Source organism: Arachis ipaensis, chromosome B9, assembly GCF_059453495.1.
Source record: "Arachis ipaensis isolate K30076 ecotype BB chromosome B9, ASM5945349v1, whole genome shotgun sequence".
In the NCBI taxonomy this organism is placed as follows: Eukaryota; Viridiplantae; Streptophyta; class Magnoliopsida; order Fabales; family Fabaceae; genus Arachis; species Arachis ipaensis.
The window spans coordinates 80,732,096-80,755,118 of record NC_142444.1 but is presented as its reverse complement, the minus strand read 5'-3'; the positions used below and the strand labels follow the sequence as shown (position 1 = coordinate 80,755,118).

Here is a 23,023-nt window from a genome sequence, read left to right as displayed (position 1 = left end):
TAAGGCAGTAAGTTGGGCCGGAGTGGGGCTGGAACCATGCTAGAAGCACAAGCCCTCTCACACGAATGCGTGCTTTATGCGTCTGCGTCATATTGGAAATAAGGCCATTCACGCGATCGCGTCACCCACGCGATCGCGTCACCCCAGATATATGGCAATATGAGCTTCAAACAGATAGTTGCGCGACCGCGAGGCTGCCCTCGCGCTAATGGCACAGATCGATCCACGCGACCGCATGGATGACGTGTCCACATCATTTCATAGAAGTGCTATCCGTGCAAACGCGTGACCCACGCGGCCGCGTCAAAAGCGGCGCACAGCTTATCCAGATCAGCCAAAAAAAAATCTTATCTTTTCTTCCCCAATCCTAATTTTTCCCCCCTCTTTTCTTCCTTACTTCTTCTTCTCTTCTTTCCCTTCTCATTCTTCTTATTTTTCTTTTTATTTTATTTTAATTTATTTGCATACTTTCATTCATTGCATTTTTTTCATTGGTGTTAGAAATTTATTTGGGTAATTATTTTCTATATTTTTGTGGATTATTAAAGGAATTGTTTGACAATTATATATTACTTTTTAAAGGGTTGCTTGCATGTTCAATTTAATACTTTCAATAGCTTATTTACCATGCTTGCTATGTGTTTGTGAAAAAGCCCATATGGCATTGTGCACTATTTTTAGATTTCTTTTATTCTACTACTCTAAATGCTTGCTTTTCACAAAACCCTTTTTATATTTTATTAATTAAATATAATTGTTATTACAAACATGTTGTTAGTGTGAAAGACCTGGTAATCCAACTTAGACATTGAATGCTTGATCTATGCTACTCATGCCTTTGCCAGCATGCCAATAAATATCTTGCATTTAATTGTCATTACATGCACTTGCTATATTTCCATTAATGAACTTTTCACATGTAGTCATGACCATGTGTTAACGTCGTTCTTCTTTATTGTGCATTGATTACCACCTTTCCCGCTCTCTTCCTTGCTCTAACCCTTAGCTTTAAAAATTACTTTCTTTTTTCCCTTTTCAGGATGGCCACCAAGAAAGGTAAAGAGAAAGCTACTCCCAAACCACCGGCAAGGAAAGGAACAAAAAGAGCCCCAGCTGAGGAACCACAACCCCCGTCCACTTGTACATCTTAGCATGCACCGAGGACGGTGCAACCTTTAACTGTGGGGAGGTCGATATCGATCTCCATGGGTTAGTTACTCTTCTATCTCAACACCAATGGTTTATTTTCCTTGTTAGTTGTTGCATTTGCATGTTTGATTGCATGATTATTTGATTTTGTGCATATTTTACCACTTAGTTGAAGTAATATTTTCTTTTTCAAGAAACCTTTTAGAGCATTTCACTAATTTGAATAAAATTTGATGTTACACTTGTTTGAAGAAATATTATACTGGAACATAGTTTAGAACTCGAACACACAAAACCTGTGAGATTTTGAGCCTATTTGAATTGGTTGCATTTTATCAACCAAAATTTTGTTTTAGTGTGTATTTTTCTCTCTAAAATTGTGATCTTTGTCTTGCTTAATTCTATATTCCCATGGTTTGATGTATGCATGCACTTATATGATTGAGGCCTTTGTTTCACTAAGCTTACATACCCATATGGCCTTAACCTTTCATTATCCCTTGCAAACCAATTTTGAGCCTATTATACTCCTTTTGTTCTTTACTTTAGCACATCATTAACTCTATGGGAAAAACAATAATGTCCTTAATTTGAATCCTTGGTTAGCTTAGACTAGTGAGAGTGCTTATGATTTAAGTGTGGAGATAGTGGGTTTGGAAATATTTGGTTTAAGAATTGGGCATTGTATATCTTTATGAAAATGTGAAAGAAATGTTTAGGATATGTTCATGCATTCAATAATTTAATCATATGCATTGAGAAAAAAATAATAAATAAAAGAAAAAAAAAGAGAGAAAAAGAAAAAGAAAAAAAAAGCAAATAATAAAAAGGGGACAAAATGCCCCAAAGTAAGTGGTGAAAGCAATGCATATGCACTGTACTTGAAATTAGAATGCTTGAATATGTGAAAAATATGGTTAATGGATAGTTAGATGTGGTATTATGATTACATGGATTGTCTAAAGTTAGGTGGAAAGTTTAAGTTAATTAAGGATTCAGATTTTAGTCCACTTGGCCAAAAACAATCCTACCTTGACCCTAACCCCATTACAACCCTTAAAAGACCTCTTGATATGTGTATCTGTGCATTAAATTTATGTTGATTGTTATATGAAGAGCAAGCCTTAGAAAGCAAGGTTAGTAGAGAATTGAGAGAATCGAACCTAAAACACTTGAGTGATTAGAGTGCATACACTCCCAGTGAGGGTTCGATGCTCGATTCTTTGTTCCCGGCTTTCATGAGCTATTTTCTTCTGCAAGTCTATTTGTACTTCATTTTTATGATTTGAATTAGTGAAATCCAGTTCATGTTTGTTCTTGAAAGGTTTATTTACTTTTCACCAAGTTGGTAGAAACATTTTGCATTTAGTTGCATTCATATAGATAGGTTGTATTTCATACTCTCTTACTTTCCTCATTCACTTTTATAGCTTCTCTTGAGCTTAGCATGAGAACATGCTAATGTTTAAGTGTGGGAAGGTTGATAAACCACTATTTTATAGTTTATCTTGTGCTTAATTGAGTGGTTTTTATCAACTCTTTACCCACTTATTCATACTATTTGCATGGTTTTACATTTGCCTTCCTAATTATGTGCTTTGATTGAAAACATGCTTCTTTGGCCTTAAGTTTCCTATGTTTAATCCTCTCTTATTACCATTAGATGCCTTGATATCTGTGTTAAGTGTTTTCAGAGATTACAGGGTAGGAATGGCTTAGAGGATGGAAAGGAACCAAGCAAAAGTGGAAGGAATACAAGAAGTTGGAGAAATTGCTAAGCTGTCCAGCCTGACCTCTTCGCACTCAAAAGGCTATAACTTTAGCTATAGAGGTCCAAACGAAGCGGTTCTAATTGCGTTGGAAAGCTAACGTCTGGGGCTTCGATTTGATATATAATATACCATAGTTGCTCTGAAGCTAGGTGACACGAACGCGTGCTCCACGCGGACGCGTCGCAGTTCCAAAAATCAGCGTGGCAGTTTTCTTCTCCAGTGATTTCTGGGCTGTTTTCGACCCAGTTTTCAGCCCAGAAAATACAGATTAGAGGCTATAAAGTGGGAAAATCCATTCATTCATAATAATCAGCTCATAATTCATAATTTTTAGTTTTAGATGTAGTTTTAGAGAGAGAGAGGCTCTCTCCTCTCTCTTAGGATTTAGTTTTAGGATTTAGGATTATTTCTTCTTCATCACAGGTTCAATGTTCCTTTAATTTATGTTTCTACTTTTATTTTATTGTTTTAATTGATATTTGTCTTTTCAAGTTAGCTTATAAACCTTTCCATGTTATGACTTGAATTTATGTTTAGACGTAATTTGTTGTGTTTCAGATTTATGATTGCTTTATTTATATGAATGCATTTAATTTGATTTAGATATTTTCCCTTTTGGCTTTGGTTAAATAATTGGTGACTCTTGAGTTATCAAACTTGAGGTATTGATTAAAAATTGGAATTCTTCAAGAATTAATTCGAGATCCAATAACTCTAGCCTTTCCCAAGGAAAGACTAGGACTTGAGGATTCAAAAATTAATTCATCCGCTTCACTTACCTTTATAGTTAGAGGTTAATAAGGTGGGAGAAAATCCAATTCTCATCACACTCGATAAGGATAACTAGGATAGGACTTCAAAATCCTCATACCTTGCCAAGAGTTTATTTTATTATTATTATTTTATTTTTCTTATCATTTAACATACTACTTCCTTACTTTCAACAACCCCAATTTACAAGACTCAAAACTAATAATAAGAACACCTCCCTGCAATTCCTTGATAAGACGACCCGAGGTTTAAATACTCGGTTATCAATTTCAAAAGGGGTTTGTTACTTGTGACAACCAAAACGTTTGTAAGAAAGGTTGATTGCTTGGTTTAGTAACTATACTTGCAACGAGAGTTTACTATAACTTCTAAACCATCAATCTTCCGTTCTTCAGTCAAGCTTTTCTTGGGGAATGATTCCAGCCATTTTGATGCTTTGTCCCTCAAAGAGAATGGAAATAGTAGCAATCTATAGGTGTAAGAATGAACACCATTAGATTTAACCGTATCACATATCCTTTGGAATTTAGTGAGATGCTCATTAGGGTCCTCTTGGGCACTTCCTCCGAAAGAGCAATTGTTCCGGATAAGCATTATGAGCTGAGGCTTCAATTCCAAATTATTAGCATAGATAATTGGCTTTTGGATGCTGCTGCCACAATTTCCTGGATTTGGATTGATGTATGATCCAAGAACTCTCCTCTCCTGTCCAGTAGGATTAGCTCCACCTCTTCTGGCATGATTATTCACCTCTCCTTCATGATGGTTTTTTATATCATCCTCCATGGTTATATCAAAGTATTCCTCTTCTTCTTCTGCACCAACAACTCTTTTTCCTCTTGCTTTCCTCCTTAGTCTCAGGAAAGTTCTTTCCGATTCACTATCAAATAAGGTTGAGGTTTTCTTTCTCCTACCTGTCATACAATGAGCAAGTACAAGAAACAGCAAGTGTAGAGTCTACTAAAATAGAGTATAGTTAGCTTGGTTAGAGAAATTTATCAAATAGTTAGTAGGTTAGCTTGCTGGAAAGTAACGATGTAAGGAAAAATTAAAGAGAAATAACTAATAGAAAATTGCAGAGAATAAACTGAACAAATGGAATTAAAATTCAATTAATCAAAAGGAAAAGTAAAGTGCTCAATCTAGTTATCCTTCAATTTAGTAATTGTCAATAAAAAACCAATCCCCGGCAACGGCACCATAAACATGATGCGCGGAAATTTTCCTCTCAACAAATTTCCTTCTGGCAAGTGCACTAGATTGTCATTAAGTAAAAACTCACTGACAGTGAGGTCGAATCCCACAGGGATTGGTGGATTGAGCAATGTTAATTGGAGAATTATACTAGTTGAGCTAAATCAAAATTAGATTGAGAATTGCAGAAAGTAAAATTGGCGGAAAACTTAAATTGCAGGAAATTAAATGGCAGAAATTAAATTGCAGAAAATTAAATAACAGAATCTTAAATTGCTAGAAAGTAAATGGGAATGGGGAATCAGCATGAAATTAAAGAGCAGAATATAAATAGAATGGGTAGATCAGAGATGGGGATTCATTGGGTTTTGGGAGATATTGAACTCTCCGGATCAAATCATTTTCATCTCTTCCTCAATCAATGTATTCATTGACATTGCTTGGCAATCTTAGATGATTGGATCCTAATGTCTTACCTCACCAATCCCTCTAAGCATAAACAATTGTCCAATGTCTTGATTTAATTGCTCATGGGAAGAGTTAAAGTTCGGTCACTGACTATACAACACAAATTCATAGATCAAAGTATTGGTAGGATTACATGTCACTATATCCATCCAACCCCCAATCTAATCCAATGTGAGAAAGCAATTCTAGCATGAACTCTTCATTCCTCTCTCGAGGCTCCGAAGAATTCCAATTATGGATAGCTTCTCTCTCAAGACAACTATCTAATTGAATTAAGACCGAAAGCTTTCTAACAAAATCAAGAGAAAAGAGAGAAGAAGAAGATGTAAACTACTATTGATCAAATGAATTACAATAGAGCTCCCTAACCCAATGAAAGGGGTTTAGTTCATAGCTCTCAAAATAGAAATTACAATTGAAAGAGACACTGCTGAAAATTAAAGAATTGTAGAAAGCTAAATTGAACTGAAAAGTGAAAAAGTCCCCAAAAAGGTACAAAGGTCCTTCCAACTTAAATTCTAAGCTATTTATACACTCTCTTCCATTGATCTTGAATCTCTGAATTGGGCTTTTGGCCTTGATGGAATTGGGTTGAAACTGGCTCCAATTGGTTTACCTTGCTATTGAGAAGAGATTGGTTTGAATTGCAGAGTCTGATGCTTCACGTTGGAGTCAACATTTGGTGGCCAACGTTGACTCAAATGCCATTCAGAAGAAAACCAGAAAAATCAGATACTTTGCTGTCATTGGCGTTTGACTCAACGTTGGAAGGCCAACGTTCCGCTATCCATGGGTACGCGTGCTTTGCGCGTTTGCGCACAAGAGGCAAAAATTCTCATCCACGCGTACGCGTGCTGCACACGTGCGCGTGGATGCAAAGATTCATTTTACAGCTTTAAAACCATGCAGGGGACATTGGCCTTAGCGTTGGACCTCCAACGTTCTCTCCAATGTTGGCATTTTCACGCGTGCGCGTACTCTACGCTTACGCATGAATTCCCCTTTTTCCCATTCACGCGTATGCGTCGATTCAAGTTTTTCAAATCCAAAGTCTGGGTTCTTTATCGCAGACGTTGAAGGCTAGCGTTTGAGGCAACGTTGGACTCCAACGTTCATGTAATGATGATGGTCAAGTTGCCATTCCACGCATGCGCGTGACTTACACTTGCCCGTGGATACAAAAATTTTGCTTTTTCACACGTACGCGTCATAGACGTGTACGCGTCGCTTGAAAATTATTCAGCCCCAGAATTGGTCATTTTATCTCAACGTTGGTGGTAACGTTGGACCTCCAATGCTCCCTCCAACGTGAGCATTAGCAAAATATACAGAGAATTGCTCTGCTTCACTTCCAATGTTTGAGGCAACGTTGGTGGTCCAACTTGGCCACCAATGTTGCTTCCTCTTCATCTTTTCCATGATCCTTCTTCAACCTTCCTCCATGCTTTCCTTCACCTATCATCAACCAATAAATACATCAAAGCGTTGCTAAAGTCATGAAGATTCTTATCATTCTTATCATACAAGTAATCATAGCATGAATCATCATGAAATTGCATCAAATTACTCATGGTTGAATGAATTTAGGCATACATGAATTTCTACCCAATTTGCTTACTTATATCTCAAGAAAGTGCATAAAACCTATTAAAATCAAGGAAAAAGGATATTGAAATTAGCCTAAGATGCCATGGCCTCATGGGCCTATGAAGGTCATGGAGGAAATTATTACCCACTCAAATTTCCCTTGGATTAAAATCACCCTATTGGAATCTTGTATGAATGCCTCCACTTCTTGGGTGATCACCTCTTCCTCACCATCCTTTTCAAGCTCTACCTTATCTCTCTCAAACTCAAGAAGGAAAAGTTCCTCAAGATCATTGAGGGGATTAACCATGGTGGACAAAAAGTCATTGATGATGCAATCTACTTTTTGATCAAACTCCCTCAATTCTCCATTTACCTGATGTAGTTCAATTGTTTTTCTTTCCTCCCTTTGCGACTCAAGCTTCAATTCCACTCCTTCTATTTGAGATGCCATGTTCTCCTCCTCACTACACTCCTTAGTTGATCCTCCACCTTCCTCAAGGGAGATGTCTTGATTGCTTGAGCATAGCAAGGCTAAGCGGTTCACCGGTTCGGCTATGGTAGCCATTAACTGATGCACGGAAAACTTGTCTCTCAACAAATTTTCCTTTGGCAAGTGTACCGAATTGTCGTCAAGTAAAACTCACAATAGAGTGAGGTCGAATCCTACAGAGATTAATGGATTAAGCAATCAATGGAAAATTGATTATCCTAGTTAGACGGTTCAGATTCGAATGATGAGCATCAAGAATTGTAAATTGACAGAAAAGTAAAGAAAGCAATAAAGTGCAGAAAAATAAAATGGCAAGAAAAGTAAATGTAAGAACTAAAAATAAAATGAACATTGGGATCAAGATATATTGCAATCCTCCGGATCAAGTTCATTCTCATCTCTTCCTTAATCAATGCGCTCATTAATCTCCTTGGCAATCTTAATTGATCGAATTACAATTCCTTGTAATTCAATCTCTCAAATCTTGATCAATAGCCAATTCCATGGTCAATTGCTCATGAGAAAAGATGAAGTATGGTCACTGATTATACCACATGTATTTCCCAAATCAAGGACTGAGAGGATTATAGTCACATATCCATCCAAACCCAATTTAGTCCAGCATGAGAAAGCATTTCTAGCTTGATCTCTTCATTCCTCTTCCAAGGTTCAGAAGAGATCCAAGTATGAATAGTTTCTTTTCCAAGATAACTACCCAATTGGATGAAGATCGAAAGCTTTCAAGTAAAATCAAGAGAAAAGATAGAAGAAGAATAATAGGAACTACAATTGATCCATTGAATCACAATAGAGCACTCTAACCCAATGTAAGGAGTTAGTTGATCATTGCTCTACAGAGATAGAAAAGAAAGAAAGTGCAGAAAAATAAAGATGAAGATTCAAACTGAAATTTAAAATTCAACATTCATAAATGAAAATTACAACTAAAAGAAAGAGAAGGAAAAGTGTGTGAGAGGAGGGAGTCCGAAGACCCCTCTTCAATCCCCCTTTCCAGAATTCCCCCCTTTTCAAGCTCTCCAGGATGCTTTCAATGTAAAGACTAAGGCCTTTATATAGGCTCTCCTAAATTACAAAATGAAATTAAAAGAAAATTACAATTAAATAAAAATTCCTATTCTAGATGCTTCTTGTGGTCTTGATTGGTTGACGATTGTGGGCTTGCTTGCTTGAGCTTTGAAGTGGACTTGAGAGAGAAGTGAGTCAAGTTGAGGTCCAGGTACTAAAGTTAGTGCTAAAGTTAGCCACACTAACGCTACAAGTGTGGCGTTAGTGAGTTGGTGTTTTTGGGGCTTAAAAGATGCCTCTTGTTTGTGCTCCAATTTCATGCTTACTATAGAGTATTATATATTGTTGGAAATCTCTGGATGTTAGCTTTCTAACGCAACTAGAATCACCTCAATTGGACTTCTGTAGCTCAAGTTATGCTCCTTTGAAGTGGACATGGTCGCTGGCATATATGCCAACGTTACTGGAAAACTTGAGTGCCAATAACGCTGGCGATCCGGGCTTCATTATTGCCAGTTTTTGAAGCTCAAACTTAGTGTCCACCCCATATTATTATATATTTTTGGAAAGCCCTGGGTGTCTACTTTCCAATGCCTTTGGAAGCGCATCATTTGGAGCTGTACAACTCGAGTAATACTTATTGGAAGGTGAAGAGGTCAGTTGGCCTTAATACAGGTTGATACCATGTTCATCATTGCACTTTCGGGGCAGGTTTTCTCCCTTAAATTTAGTGTCAACCATGTAGTGCCATATATGCTTGGATCTGGACTCCTACTTTCCAATGCCACTGGAATCACCTCATTTGGAGCTTTGTGGCTCAAGTTATACGTGTTTGAAGAAGGCATGGTCAGGCTGCCAGGTGCCACGTTAACTTCCACGTTAACTAAGTTAACGTGGGAGTTAACGTGGCTCATAGTGGCTTGTGTGGCTCATTACAACGTTAGTGACAATGTTGGGTGTCACTAACGTTGGCGATCACCTCCCTTCTTCACGTTAGCTTCCACGTTAACTAGGTTAACGTGGAAGTTAACGTGGCTTATTGGGGCTTGTGTGGGTTCCAACGTTAGTGACAATGTTGGGTGTCACTAACGTTGTCGACCACTTTGCTTCTTCACGTTAGCTTCCACGTTAACTAGGTTAACGTGGGAGTCAACGTGGCTTAATGTGCTTTGGCCAACGTTAGTGACAATGTTGAGTGTCACTAACGTTGGCTTCCCCCCTTTCTTCTTAACGTTAGAGGCCACGTTAACTAAGTTAACGTGGCAACTAACGTGGCCACTTATGTGCTTGGTCCAACGTTAGTGATAATGTTAAGTGTCACTAACGTTGGCTCCATTTCCTTTCTTCAAAGTTAATGCCACTAACTTTTCTCACTAACGTTGTGGCTTTCCTTCCTTCCACGTTAGTGCCCACGTTAGTGTAACTAACGTAGACACTAACGTGGCTCTTCTCTTCTTCTTTTGGCCTGAAATTAATCAAACAAAGTGCGTCAAAGTCTTGATCTTAATCATGGGATCATGCATCATCCAATTTATCATATAATTCATGCAAAATTCTCATGAAATCATGTAAAGTGCACAATGTATGCTTGAATCAAGATGTAAGTGAATATCTATCCAAAACTAGCTTATTTCCTAAGAAAATGCATGAAACTACCTTAAAAATAGTAAAGAAAAGGCCAGTGAAACTGGCCAAAATGACCTGGCATCACAACACCAAACTTAAAGCTTGCTTGTCCCTAAGCAAGTACTGGAACAAGAGAATGATGAATGGAATGCCAAGAGAAATGAGTCATTCTTGTGGAAGTCATGTCCCTGGTTTTATGGTGGTTTCATGCATAGCAACTTAGGATCATTCCTGGCTTTCAGACCTTTATCATGTCCTAGAATACTCACTGTGATTGCATCCCATGAGACTTTTATTCATTGATCCTTTTGTTGTCATTTCAGGGCTTATTTTTGTTCTTAAGCTAAGTGCTCTGTAAGGGGGCAACTCTTTAAAATAAGTTTTCAGCCAACACTCCCGAACCAGTTGGTTCAAGGTGCTAGGTGTTGAAGCACCCCTAAGGACTTACTTGCTCAAGTCTCTCCCCCATACATACACACCACAGGCACATAGTTTATTTATTTTCTTTTCTTGAGACCTTGGTGTCCAGCACCTCTTTGGGTTACTAAATGCTCTGTATTGAGGGTTACTCTTGATAGTGGACTTTCAGTTGATAATCCCGAGTTAGTTAACCCAACTTACCAAGTGATAAGGCACCCCTAAGAGCTTATTCATCCAAGTAGATCCCTCACACAGGAGCACCACAGACACATGCCTCGAGATTAAAACCATTGGTGCCCAGCCTTATTGCTTACTCTTTTTCTTTTCTTTTTCAACCTATATTATTCTTTCCCTTTTTCTTATTAGGATCTTCTTATTTAGCTAGTCTCATGGGGTGTGTTCAAAGCATATGATTCAGGACAGATAGTTGTCTTCCCACTTTGTGGTTGAACCAACTTAGCTAACTTATGACCACACCACAAACTCAGGAACTTACTCCATAGTATGAACTCTACTCTGGTCTTTTATAAAACACTCATTCTCTTTTCATTTGATTCAAAAGGGACAAGCATACAAGTAAGCAAAGTAAGGATGCAGTAATGACATTCAGACTAGAAAACACAGCCTTAATCAATAAAAAGTTTAAAAGACAGAATTGACATGCTTATTCACAAGGAGAAAGCACACATACATACAAGGAACATATAAGACAATCATGCAAATTAAAGTGCTGGAAATAAGTAAGAGGAGAAAGGAACTTTACCACCTTGTATTTTATCTTCATTGTTGTTGCCCTTTTCCTCCTATTCTTCCCCTTCCCACACCAGACATAGAATGATTGCTTATACTCAAGCAACAATTAAAACAGTGGTGACGGGGTTTATGATGGATCATGAATGTCTTAAAATAAAGTGTGAGTATGCATGTGTTTCAGCAAGCAAGATTATGGATCACAACAAAAGCACAAGAAGTAAAACAGAGACAATTTTGATTGCATTAATAAGTGGTGTTGGCATGGTACTTTGCATGAAAGTTAAGTGGCAACACCAAACTTAGTGTGCCACTGTCAATCTAGAATGTTGCAAGTACCCAGTGAAGACTGAAATTCAAATTGTTGCATGGCAACACCAAACTTAGAGTACAATCATATGCCAAATTATTGAAAGTAAACTAAGCAAAGCAAGGAAATGTTACCTACGGTTGGGTTGCCTCCCAACAAGCGCTCTTTTAATGTCATTAGCTTGACATGTTGTTCACGACTTTCTTCCTCTTCTTCTAGTTTGTTAAGAGGAATGACCTCAAGAGGAAAGAGGAGCCAGTTAATGCCCCTTGTTTTGAGTGCCTCTCCCCAGCAAGCCTTCTTCTGTTGTTAGCTTGAGTAAACTTGCTTGTTGGGGTAGGGGTGTGGTATGCGAAATTGTTACTCAGGTTGTGAATTATTATTCAAAACTGATTCCTTGGCAATGGCACCAAAAATGGATGCACAGAACCATGGTCTAAACATATCTTCACAACTTCGCATAACTAACCAGCAAGTGCACTGGGTCGTCCAAGTAATACCTTACGTGAGTAAGGGTCAAATCCCACGGAGATTGTTGGTATGAAGCAAGCTATGGTCACCTTGTAAATCTCAGTCAGGCGGATATAAAATACTTATGTAGTTTTCGAAATCTAGTAATAAAAGAAGGATAGAAATACTTATGTAAACCATTGGTGAGAATTTCAGATAAGCGTGTGGAGATGCAATCGTTCCTCTGAACCTCTGCTTTCCTGCTATCTTCATCCAATCAGTCTTACTCCTTTCTATGGCTGGCTTTATGCAAGGGCATCACCGTTGTCAGTGGCTACATCCCCTCCTCTTGTGAAAATGGTCCAAGTTGCCCTATCACGGCATGGCTAATCATCCGAGGCTCCCGATCATGCTGGAATAGGATTCACCCTCCTTTTGCGTCTGTCACTACGCCCAGCACTCGCGAGTTTGAAGCTCGTCACAGTCATTCAATCATTGAATCCTACTCGGAATACCATAGACAAGGTTTAGACTTTCTGTATTCTCTTGAATGCCGCCATCATTCTAGCTTACACTACGAAGATTCCGATTAAGAGATCTAAGAGACACTCATTCAATCTAAGGTAGAACGGAAGCGGTTGTCAGGCACGCGTTCATAAGGAATGATGATGATTGTCACGTTCATCACATTCAGGTTGAAGTGCGAATGAATATCTTAGAAGCAAAACAAGATGAATTGAATAGAAAACAGTAGTACTTTGCATTAATCTTTGAGGAACAGCAGAGCTCCACACCTTAATCTATGGAGTGTAGAAACCCTACCGTTAAAAATACATAAGTGAAAGGTCCAGGCATGGCCGAATGGCCAGCCCCCAAAACGTGATCACAGGATCAATAATACAATCCAGGATGATCCCAAGATGTCTAATACAATAGTAAAAGGTCCTATTTATAATAAACTAGCTACTAGGGTTTACAGAAGTAAGTAATTGATGCATAAATCCACTTACGGGGCCCACTTGGTATGTGCTTGGGCTGAGCTTGAAGTCTACACGTGGGGAGGTCATTCTTGGAGTTGAACGCCAGCTTTTTGCCAGTTTGGGCGTTGAACTCCACTTTGCAGCTTGTTTCTGGCGCTGGGCGCCAGAATTGGGCAGAGAGCTGGCGTTGAACGCCAGTTTGCGTCGTCTAAACTTGGGCAAAGTATGGACTATTATATATTGCTGTAAAGCCCTTGATGTCTACTTTCCCAAGCAATTGGAAGCGCGCCATTTTGAGTTCTGTAGCTCCAGAAAATCCACTTTGAGTGCAGGGAGGTCAGAATCCAACAGCATCAGCAGTCCTTCTTCAACCTCTGAATCTGATTTTTTCTCAAGTCCCTCAATTTCAGCCAGAAAATACCTAAAATCATAGAAAAACACACAAACTCATAGTTAAGTCCAGAAATGTGAATTTAACATAAAAACTAATGAAAACATCCCTAAAAGTAACCAGATTCTACTAAAAACATACTAAAAACAATGCCAAAAAGCGTATAAATTATCCGCTCATCACAACACCAAACTTAAATTGTTGCTTGTCCCAAAGCAACTGAAAATCAAATAGGATAAAAAGAAGAGAATATACTATAAATTCCAAACTATCAATGAAACATAGCTTCAATCAGATGAGCGGGACTTGTAGCTTTTTGCCTCTTGAATAGTTTTGGCATCTATAGGAACTCAGAGTTCAGATAGTGTTATTGACTCTCCTAGTTTAGTATGATGATTCTTGAACACAACTATTTTATGAGTCTTGGCCGTGGCCCTAAGCACTTTGTTTTCCAGTATTATCACCGGATACATAAATGCCACAGACACATAATTGGGTGAACCTTTTCAGATTGTGACTCAGCTTTGCTAAAGTCCCCAATTAGAGGTGTCCAGGGTTCTTAAGCACACTCTTTTTTTGCTTTGGACCTTGACTTTAACCGCTCAGTCTCAAGTTTTCACTTGACACCTACACGCCACAAGCACATGGTTAGGGACAGCTTGGTTTAGCCGCTTAGACCAGGATTTTATTCCTTTAGGCCCTCCTATCCACTGATGCTCAAAGCCTTGGGATCCTTTTTGTTTACCCTTGCCTTTTGGTTTTAAGGGTTATTGGCTTTTTGCTCTTGCCTCTTGGTTTTAAGAGCTTTTGGCTTTTTCTGCTTGCTTTTTCTTTCTATTTTTTTTCTACAAGCTTTGTTCTTTGCTGCTTTTTCTTACTTCAAGAATCATTTTTATGATTTTTCAGATTATCAAATAACATGTCTCCTTGTCATCATTCTTTCAAGAGCCAACATATTTAACATTCTTAAACAACAACTTCAAAAGACATATGCACTGTTCAAGCATACATTCAGAAAACAAGAAGCATTGTCACCACATCAATATAATTAAACTAAGTTCAAGGATAAATTCGAAACTCATGTACTTCTTGTTCTTTTGAATTAAAACAGTTTTTATTTAAGAGAGGTGATGGATTCTTAGGACATTCATAACTTTAAGACAAAGTTACTAACTACTAATGATCATGTAATGAAGACACAAACATAGATAGGCACTTAACATAGAAAACGAAAAACAGAGAATGTAAGAACAAGGAATGAGTCCACCTTAGTGATGGTGGCGTTTCCTTCTTGAGGAACCAATGATGTCCTTGAGCTCTTCTATGTCTCTTCCTTGTCTTTGTTGCTCCTCCCTCATTGCTTTTTGATCTTCTCTAATTTCATGAAGGATGATGGAGTGCTCTTGATGTTCCACCCTTAATTGTCCCATGTTGGTGCTTCGTTCTCCTAGGGAGGTGTTGATTTGCTCCCAATAGTTTTGTGGAGGAAAATGCATTTGAGGCATCTCCGGGATCTCATGGTGATGAGCGTCATGCGCCTCTTGAGCTCCATGAATGGGCTCTCTTGCTTGCTCCATCTTTTTCTTAGTGATGGGCTTGTCCTCTTTAATGAGGATATCTCCCTCTATGTCAATCCCAGCCGAATTGCATAGGTGGCGGATGAGGTGAGGAAAGGCTAACCTTGCCATAGTGGAGGACTTGTCAGCCACTTTGTAGAGTTCTTGAGGTATAATCTCATGAACTTCCACCTCTTCTCCAATCATGATGCTATGGATCATAATGGCCCGGTCTAAAGTAACTTCAGACCGGTTGCTAGTGGGAATAATTGAGCATTGAATGAACTCCAACCATCCTCTAGCTACAGGCTTAAGGTCCAGTCTTCTTAGTTGAACCGGTTTGCTTTTTGAGTCAATCTTCCATTGAGCTCCTTCTACACATATGTCCATGAGGACTTGGTCCAACCTTTGATCAAAGTTGACTCTCCTTGTGTAGGGGCGTGCGTTCTCTTTCATGTTTGGCAAGTTGAACGCCAACCTCACATTTTCCGGACTAAAATCTAAGTATTTCCCCTGAACCATGGTGAGATAATTCTTTGGGTTCGGGTTCTTACTTTGTTCATGGTTCCTAGTGATCCATGCATTAGCATAGAACTCTTGAACCATTAGGATGCCGACTTGTTGGATGGGGTTTGTTAGAACTTCCCAACCTCTTCTTTGAATTTCATGTCGGATCTCCGGATACTCATTTCTTTTAAGTTTGAAACGGACCTCGGGGATCACCTTCTTCTTGGCCACAACATCATAGAAGTGGTCTTGATGGGCTTTGGAGATGAACCTTTCCATCTCCCATGACTCGGAGGTGGAAGCTTTTGTCTTCCCTTTCCCTTTTCTAGAGGATTCTCCGGTCTTAGGTGCCATCAATGGTAATGGAAAAACAAAAAGCTTATGCTTTTACCACACCAAACTTAGAATTTTGCTCGCCCTCGAGCAAGAGAAGAAAGAAAAGATGAAGAAGAAGAAGAAGAAAAGATGGAGAAGAGGGGGGAGATGTGTTTTGGCCAAGAAGAGAAGAGAGGGTTGTGTTGTGTGAAAATGAGGAAGAATGGAAGGCTTTATATAGGGAAGGGAGGGGGGTGAGGTTTCGGCCATATAGGGTGGGTTTGGGTGGGAAATTGATTTTGAATTTTGAAGGTAGGTGGAGTTTATGAGGTAGGTTTATGGGGAAAAGTGGATCGATGTGAATGGTGAAAAGGTGATGTGGAAGAGAGATTGAGGTGATTGGTGAAGGGTTTTGGGGAAGAGTGTTTATGGGATTGTGTGAAAGAGAGGTGAGAAGAAGTTAGTGGAGGTTGGTGGGGATCCTGTGGGGTCCACAGATCCTGAGGTGATCCTGTAGGGTCCACAGATCCTGAGGTGTTCAAGGATTTACAACCTTGCACCAAATTGGGCATGCAAAATGCCCTTGCACACAACTCTGGGCGTTTAGCGCCAGGTTAGTGCTTGTTCTGGGCGTTGAACGCCCATTTGTAGCCAATTTCTTGCGTTGAACACCAGAACCATGCTTGTTCTGGGCGTTCAGCACCAGCTCTCCTCCAGGGTGCATTTCTGGCGTTCAAACGCCCAGATGCTGTCCATTTCTGGTGTTCAGCGCCAGAACCATGCTCTGTTCTGGCGTTGAACGCCCAAAACATGCTTCTTACTGGCGTTTAAACGCCAGTAAGGTCTTCCTCCAGGGTGTGATTTTTCTTCTGCTGTTTTTTTGATTCCGTTTTCAATTTTTATATTTATTTTGAGACTCCACATGATCATGAACCTAATAAAACGTGAAAAACAAAAATAAAATTAGATAATTAAATATTGGGTTGCCTCCCAACAAGCGCTTCTTTAATGTCAATAGCTTGATAGTGGGCTCTCATGGAGCCTCACAGATGTGCAGAGTTCTGTTGAGACCTCCCAACACCAAACTTAGAGTTTGGATATGGGGGTTTGACACCAAACTTAGAGTTTGGTTGTGGCCTCCCAACACCAAACTTAGAGTTTGACTATGGGGGCTTTGTTTGACTCTGCTTTGAGAGAAGCTTTTTATGCTTCCTCTCCATGGATGCAGAGAGAGATCCTTGAGTTGTGAACACAAGGTTGTCCTCATTTAATTGAAGGATCAATTCTCCTCTGTCCACATCAATCACAGCTCTTGCTGTGGCAAGGAAAGGTCTTCCTAGGATGATGGATTCATCCTCTTCCTTTCCAGTATCCGGGACTATGAAATCAGCAGGGATGTAAAGGCCTTCAACCTTTACTAACACGTCCTCTACTTGTCCATAAGCCTGTTTTCTTGAATTGTCTGCCATCTCTAATGAGATTTTAGCAGCTTGCACCCCATAGATTCCCAGTTTCTCTATTACAGAGAGGGGCATGAGGTTTATCCCTGAACCAAGGTCACACAGAGCCTTAAAGATCCTGGTGCCTATGGTACAAGGTATTATGAACTTTCCAGGATCCTGTTTCTTCTGAGGCAATGTCAGTTGATCCAGATCACTTAGTTCATTGGTGAACAAGGGAGGTTCATCTTCCCAAGTATCAATGCCAAATAATTTGGCATTTAGCTTCATGATTGCACCAAGGAACTTGGCAGCTTGCTCTTCAGTAACATCCTCATTCTCTTCAGAAGAGGAATACTCATCAGAGCTCATGAATGGCATAAGGAGGTTCAATGGAATCTCTATGGTCTCTAGATGAGCCTCAGAGTCCCTTGGTTCCTCAGAGGGAAGCTCCTTATTGATCATTGGACGTCTCAGGAGGTCTTCCTCCTTGGGATTCATGTCCTCTCCTTCCCTTACAGGTTCGGCCATGGTGCTTATGTCAATGGCCTTGCACTCTCCTTTTGGATTCTCTTCTGTATTGCTTGGGAAAGTACTAGGAGGGATTTCAGTGATCCTTTTACTCAGCTGGCCCACTTGTGCCTCCAAATTTCTAATGGAAGACCTTGTTTCATTCATGAAACTCACAGTGGCCTTAGATAGATCAGAGACTAAATTTGCTAAGCTAGACGAATTCTGCTCAGAATTCTCTGTCTGTTGCTGAGTGGATGATGGAAAAGGCTTGCTATTGCTAAACCAGTTTCTTCAACCATTATTAAAGCCTTGTTGAGGCCTTTGATCCTTCCATGAGAGATTTGGATGATTTCTACATGATGGATTATAGGTGATTCCGTATGGTTCACCCATGTAATTTACCTCTGCTATTGCAGGGTTCTTTGGATCATAAGCTTCTTCTTCATAAGAAGCCTCTTGAGTACTGTTGGATGCAGCTTGCATTCCATTCAGACTCTGAGAAATCATATTGACTTGCTGAGTCAATATTTTGTTCTGAGCCAGTATGGCATTCATAGTATCAATTTCAAGAACTCCCTTCTTCATAGGCGTCCCATTACTCACAGGATTCCTCTCAGAAGTGTACATAAACTGGTTATTAGCAACCATGTCAATGAGTTCTTGAGCTTCTGAAGGCGTTTTCTTTAGGTGAATGGATCCACCTGCAGAAGTGTCCAATGACATCTTTGATAGCTCAGATAAACCATCATAGAATATATCCAGGATGGTCCATTCTGAAAGCATGTCAGAAGGACACTTTTTGGTCAGCTGCTTGTATCTTTCCCAAGCTTCATAGAGGGATTCACCTTCTTTCTGTCTGAAGGTTTGAACATCCACTCTAAGCTTGCTCAATTTTTGAGGAGGAAAGAACTTGGCTAAGAAAGCCGTGACCAGCTTATCCCAAGAGTTCAGGCTATCTCTGGGTTGAGAATCCAACCACACTCTAGCTCTGTCTCTTACAGGAAAAGGGAAAAGCATGAGCCTGTAGACTTCAGGATCTACTCCATTAGTCTTAACAGTATCACATATCTGCAAGAATTCAGTTAAGAACTGAAAAGGATCTTCAGATAGAAGTCCATGAAACTTGCAGTTCTGCTGCATCAGAGAAACTAGCTGAGGTTTCAGCTCAAAGTTGTTTGCTCCAATGGCAGGAATGGAGATGCTTCTTCCATGTAAATTGGAATTAGGTGCAGTAAAGTCACCAAGCATTCTCCTTGCATTATTGTTGTTGGGTTCGGCTGCCATCTCCTTTACTTGTTCGAAATTTTCAATAAGGTTGTCTCTAGATTGTTGTAATTTAGCTTCTCTTAGTTTTCTCTTCAGAGTCCTTTCAGGTTCTGGATCAGCTTCAACAAGAATGCCTTTTTCTTTGTCCCTGCTAATAAGAAAGATAAGAGAACAAGAAAAGAAGAGGAATCCTATATGTCACAGTAAAGAGGTTCCTTATTGTTAGTAGAAGAAGAAAAGGAATAGGGGTGAAGAAGAATGAAGAATCCAAACACAAGGGTAAGGATAGGAGCAGTGATGTGGGAGAAGGATTTTCGAAAATTATTTTTGAAAAAGGGTTAGTGATTTTCGAAAATAGTTTTTGAAAAAGGTTAGTAGTTTTCGAAAATTAAAATAAAAAATAAAAATAATTAGTTAATTAAAAAGAAATTTTGAAAAAGAGGGGAGATATTTTCGAAAATGAGAGAGAGAGAGAGTTAGTTAGGTAGTTTTGAAAAAGATAAGAAACAAACAAAAAGTTAGTTAGTTAGTTGAAACGAATTTTGAAAAGATAAGAAGTTAGGAAGTTAGAAAAGATATTTTGAAATCAAATTTTTGAAAAAGATAAGATAAGAAGATATTTTTGAAAAGATATGATAGAAATTAGTTTTTGAAAAAGATTTGATTTTTTTAAATCTCAATTAATGACTTGATTCACAAGAATTCACAAGATATGATTCTAGAACTCAAAGTTTGAATCTTTCTTAACAAGTAAGTAACAAACTTGAAATTTTTGAATCAAAGCATTAATTGATGATGTTATTTTCGAAAATATGATGTAAAATTAAGAAAAAGATTTTTGAAAAATATTTTTGAAATTTTCGAAAATAACTAAAAAAAATTGAAAAAAAAGATTTGATTTTTAAAAATTTTTGAAAAAGTCAACTCAATTTTCGAATTTGATGAGAGAAAAAGGGAAAGATATTTTTTTAATTTTTGAATTTTGAATGATGAGAGAGAAAAACATGAAAATGATGCAATGCACGAGATTTTTAGATCAAAACAATGAATGCATGCAAGAATGCTATGAATGTCAAGATGAACACCAAGAACACTATGAAGATCATGATGAACATCAAGAACACATTTTTGAAAAATTTTTAATGCAAAGAAAACATGCAAGATACCAAACTTAGAATTCTTTAATGCTTAGGCACTAAGAATTCAAGAATGCATATGAAAAACAAGAAAAGACACAAAACATGCAAATGCAAAGATCAAACAAGAAGACTTACCAAGAACAACTTGAAGATCATGAAGAACACTATGAATGCATGAAAAATGCAAGATGAACATGCAATTGACACCAAACTTATAACATGACTCAAGACTCAAACAAGAAACACAAAAAAAAAATATTTTTGATTTTTATGATTTTCTAATTTTTTTGTATTAATTTTTTTTTTTCGAAAATTATTTGAAAAACAAAAATAAGGATTCCAAAATTTTTAATATGGATTCCAGGAATCTAGCATTCTTAGTCTAAAGCTCCAATCAAAGGGTCAGGCATGGCTTAATAGCCAGGCAAGCTTTAGCATGTAATCCGGATATGACACGCCTGACATTCCCTACAGACAAGGCTTTACAGCCAGCCAGGCTTCAACATGCTTCATGAAACACTAGAATTCATTCTTAAAAATTCTGAAGAAAAATATATTTTTGAAAATATTTTTATTTTAAGATTTTTTTTTTCGAAAACAAAGGAGAAATTTTTTGAAAAATTTTTGAAAACAAAATAAAAAGAAAATTACCTAATCTGAGCAACAAGATGAACCGTCAGTTGTCCAAACTCGAACAATCCCCGGCAACGGCGCCAAAAACTTGGTATGCGAAATTGTTACTCAGGTTGTGAATTATTATTCAAAATTGATTCCCTGGCATTGGCACCAAAAACGGATGCACAGAACCATGGTCTAAACATATCTTCACAACTTCGCATAACTAACCAGCAAGTGCACTAGGTCGTCCAAGTAATACCTTACGTGAGTAAGGGTCGAATCCCACGGAGATTGTTGGTATGAAGCAAGCTATGGTCACCTTGTAAATCTCAGTCAGGCGGATATAAAATAGTTATGTAGTTTTCGAAATCTAGTAATAAAAGAAGGATAGAAATACTTATGTAAATCATTGGTGAGAATTTCAGATAAGCGTGTGGAGATGCAATCGTTCCTCTGAACCTCTGCTTTCCTGCTATCTTCATCCAATCAGTCTTACTCCTTTCTATGGCTGGTTTTATGCAAGGGCATCACCGTTGTGAGTGGCTACATCCCCTCCTCTTATGAAAATGGTCCAAGATGCCCTGTCACGGCACGCCTAATCATCTGAGGTTCCCGATCATGCTGGAATAGGATTCACCCTCCTTTTGCGTCTGTCACTACGCCCAGCACTCCCGAGTTTGAAGCTCGTCACAGTCATTCAATCATTGAATCCTACTCGGAATACCATAGACAAGGTTTAGACTTTCCGGATTCTCTTGAATGCCGCCATCATTCTAGCTTACACCACGAAGATTCTGATTAAGAGATCTAAGAGACACTCATTCAATCTAAGGTAGAACGGAAGTGGTTGTCAAGCACGCGTTCATAAGGAATGATGATGATTGTCACGTTCATCACATTGAGGTTGAAGTGCGAATGAATATCTTAGAAGCAAAACAAGATGAATTGAATAGAAAATAGTAGTACTTTGCATTAATCTTTGAGGAACAGCAGAGCTCCACACCTTAATCTATGGAGTGTAGAAACTCTACCGTTAAAAATACATAAGTGAAAGTTCCAGGCATGGCCGAATGGCCAGCCCCCAAAACATGATCACAGGATCAATAATACAATCCAGGATGATCCCAAGATGTCTAATACAATAGTAAAAGGTTCTATTTATAATAAACTAGCTACTAGGGTTTACAGAAGTAAGTAATTGATGCATAAATCCACTTCCGGGGCCCGCTTGGTGTGTGCTTGGGCTGAGCTTGAAGTCTACACGTGGAGAGGTCATTCTTGGAGTTGAACACCAGCTTTTGTGCCAGTTTGGGCGTTGAACTCCACTTTGCAGCTTGTTTCTGGCGCTGGGCGCCAGAATTGGGCAGAGAGCTGGCGTTGAACGCCAGTTTGCGTCGTCTAAAATTGGGCAAAGTATGAACTATTATATATTGCTAGAAAGCCCTGGATGTCTACTTTCCAACTCAATTGGAAGCGCGCCATTTTGAGTTCTGTAGCTCCAGAAAATTCACTTTGAGTGCAGGGAGGTCAGAATCCAACAGCATCAGCAGTCCTTCTTCAACCTCTGAATCTGATTTTTGCTCAAGTCCCTCAATTTCAGCCAGAAAATACTTGAAATCACAGAAAAACACACAAACTCAAAGTAAAGTCCAGAAATGTGAATTTAACATAAAAACTAATGAAAACATCCCTAAAAGTAACCAGATTCTACTAAAAACATACTAAAAACAATGCCAAAAAGCGTATAAATTATCCGCTCATCAGGGTGGGATGGCTTTTGGTTGACCTTTTCTTCTTCATGAATATTGTCCTTCTTTTCTTGGTCACCATCCTTTTGTTAGTGTTCATGTTGATTGCCTTTACCACCTTGATTTCAGGACTTGGGTATTGTATGATGGTTGGAGCATCCTCTTCATCAAGAACTTCTTGAATTGGTGGTTCAATGAACTCACCCTCTATGCAACTCTCTGTTTCCTTGGAGTGTGGACTCCCTTGATTGACTTCCTCCCTTTCTTCTACATGATGTTGTATTGAGTCTTTTAGAAGTGAGTTTGCGTGTTCCTTTATCACCACTAGTAACCTCGGTGGGTATGGAGCCTTAGGCTTATATACTCTCGTAACCTCCTCCTTCTTCATAGAAATCTCACTTGGTATGGGTGCCTCTTTTTCTTGTTCTTCTGATTCCTCCCTTGGGTTTGCCATGGTATCACTGAGAGAATTGTGGGTAGTGATTTGCTTTGATAGATATCCAACTTGTGCCTCAAGCTTCTTAATTGCAACCCA

The 23,023-nt window shown here is 38.8% G+C and overlaps 1 non-coding gene across 1 annotated transcript; it reads left to right on the top strand.

Annotated features, from left to right (window-relative positions):
- The first annotated feature begins 18,494 nt into the window (after positions 1-18,494).
- On the top strand, positions 18,495-18,602 carry LOC148545167 (small nucleolar RNA R71). The gene has a single exon (XR_015901441.1). It is a non-coding gene; the product is annotated as a small nucleolar RNA R71 (small nucleolar RNA).
- The last annotated feature ends 4,421 nt before the right edge of the window (positions 18,603-23,023 follow it).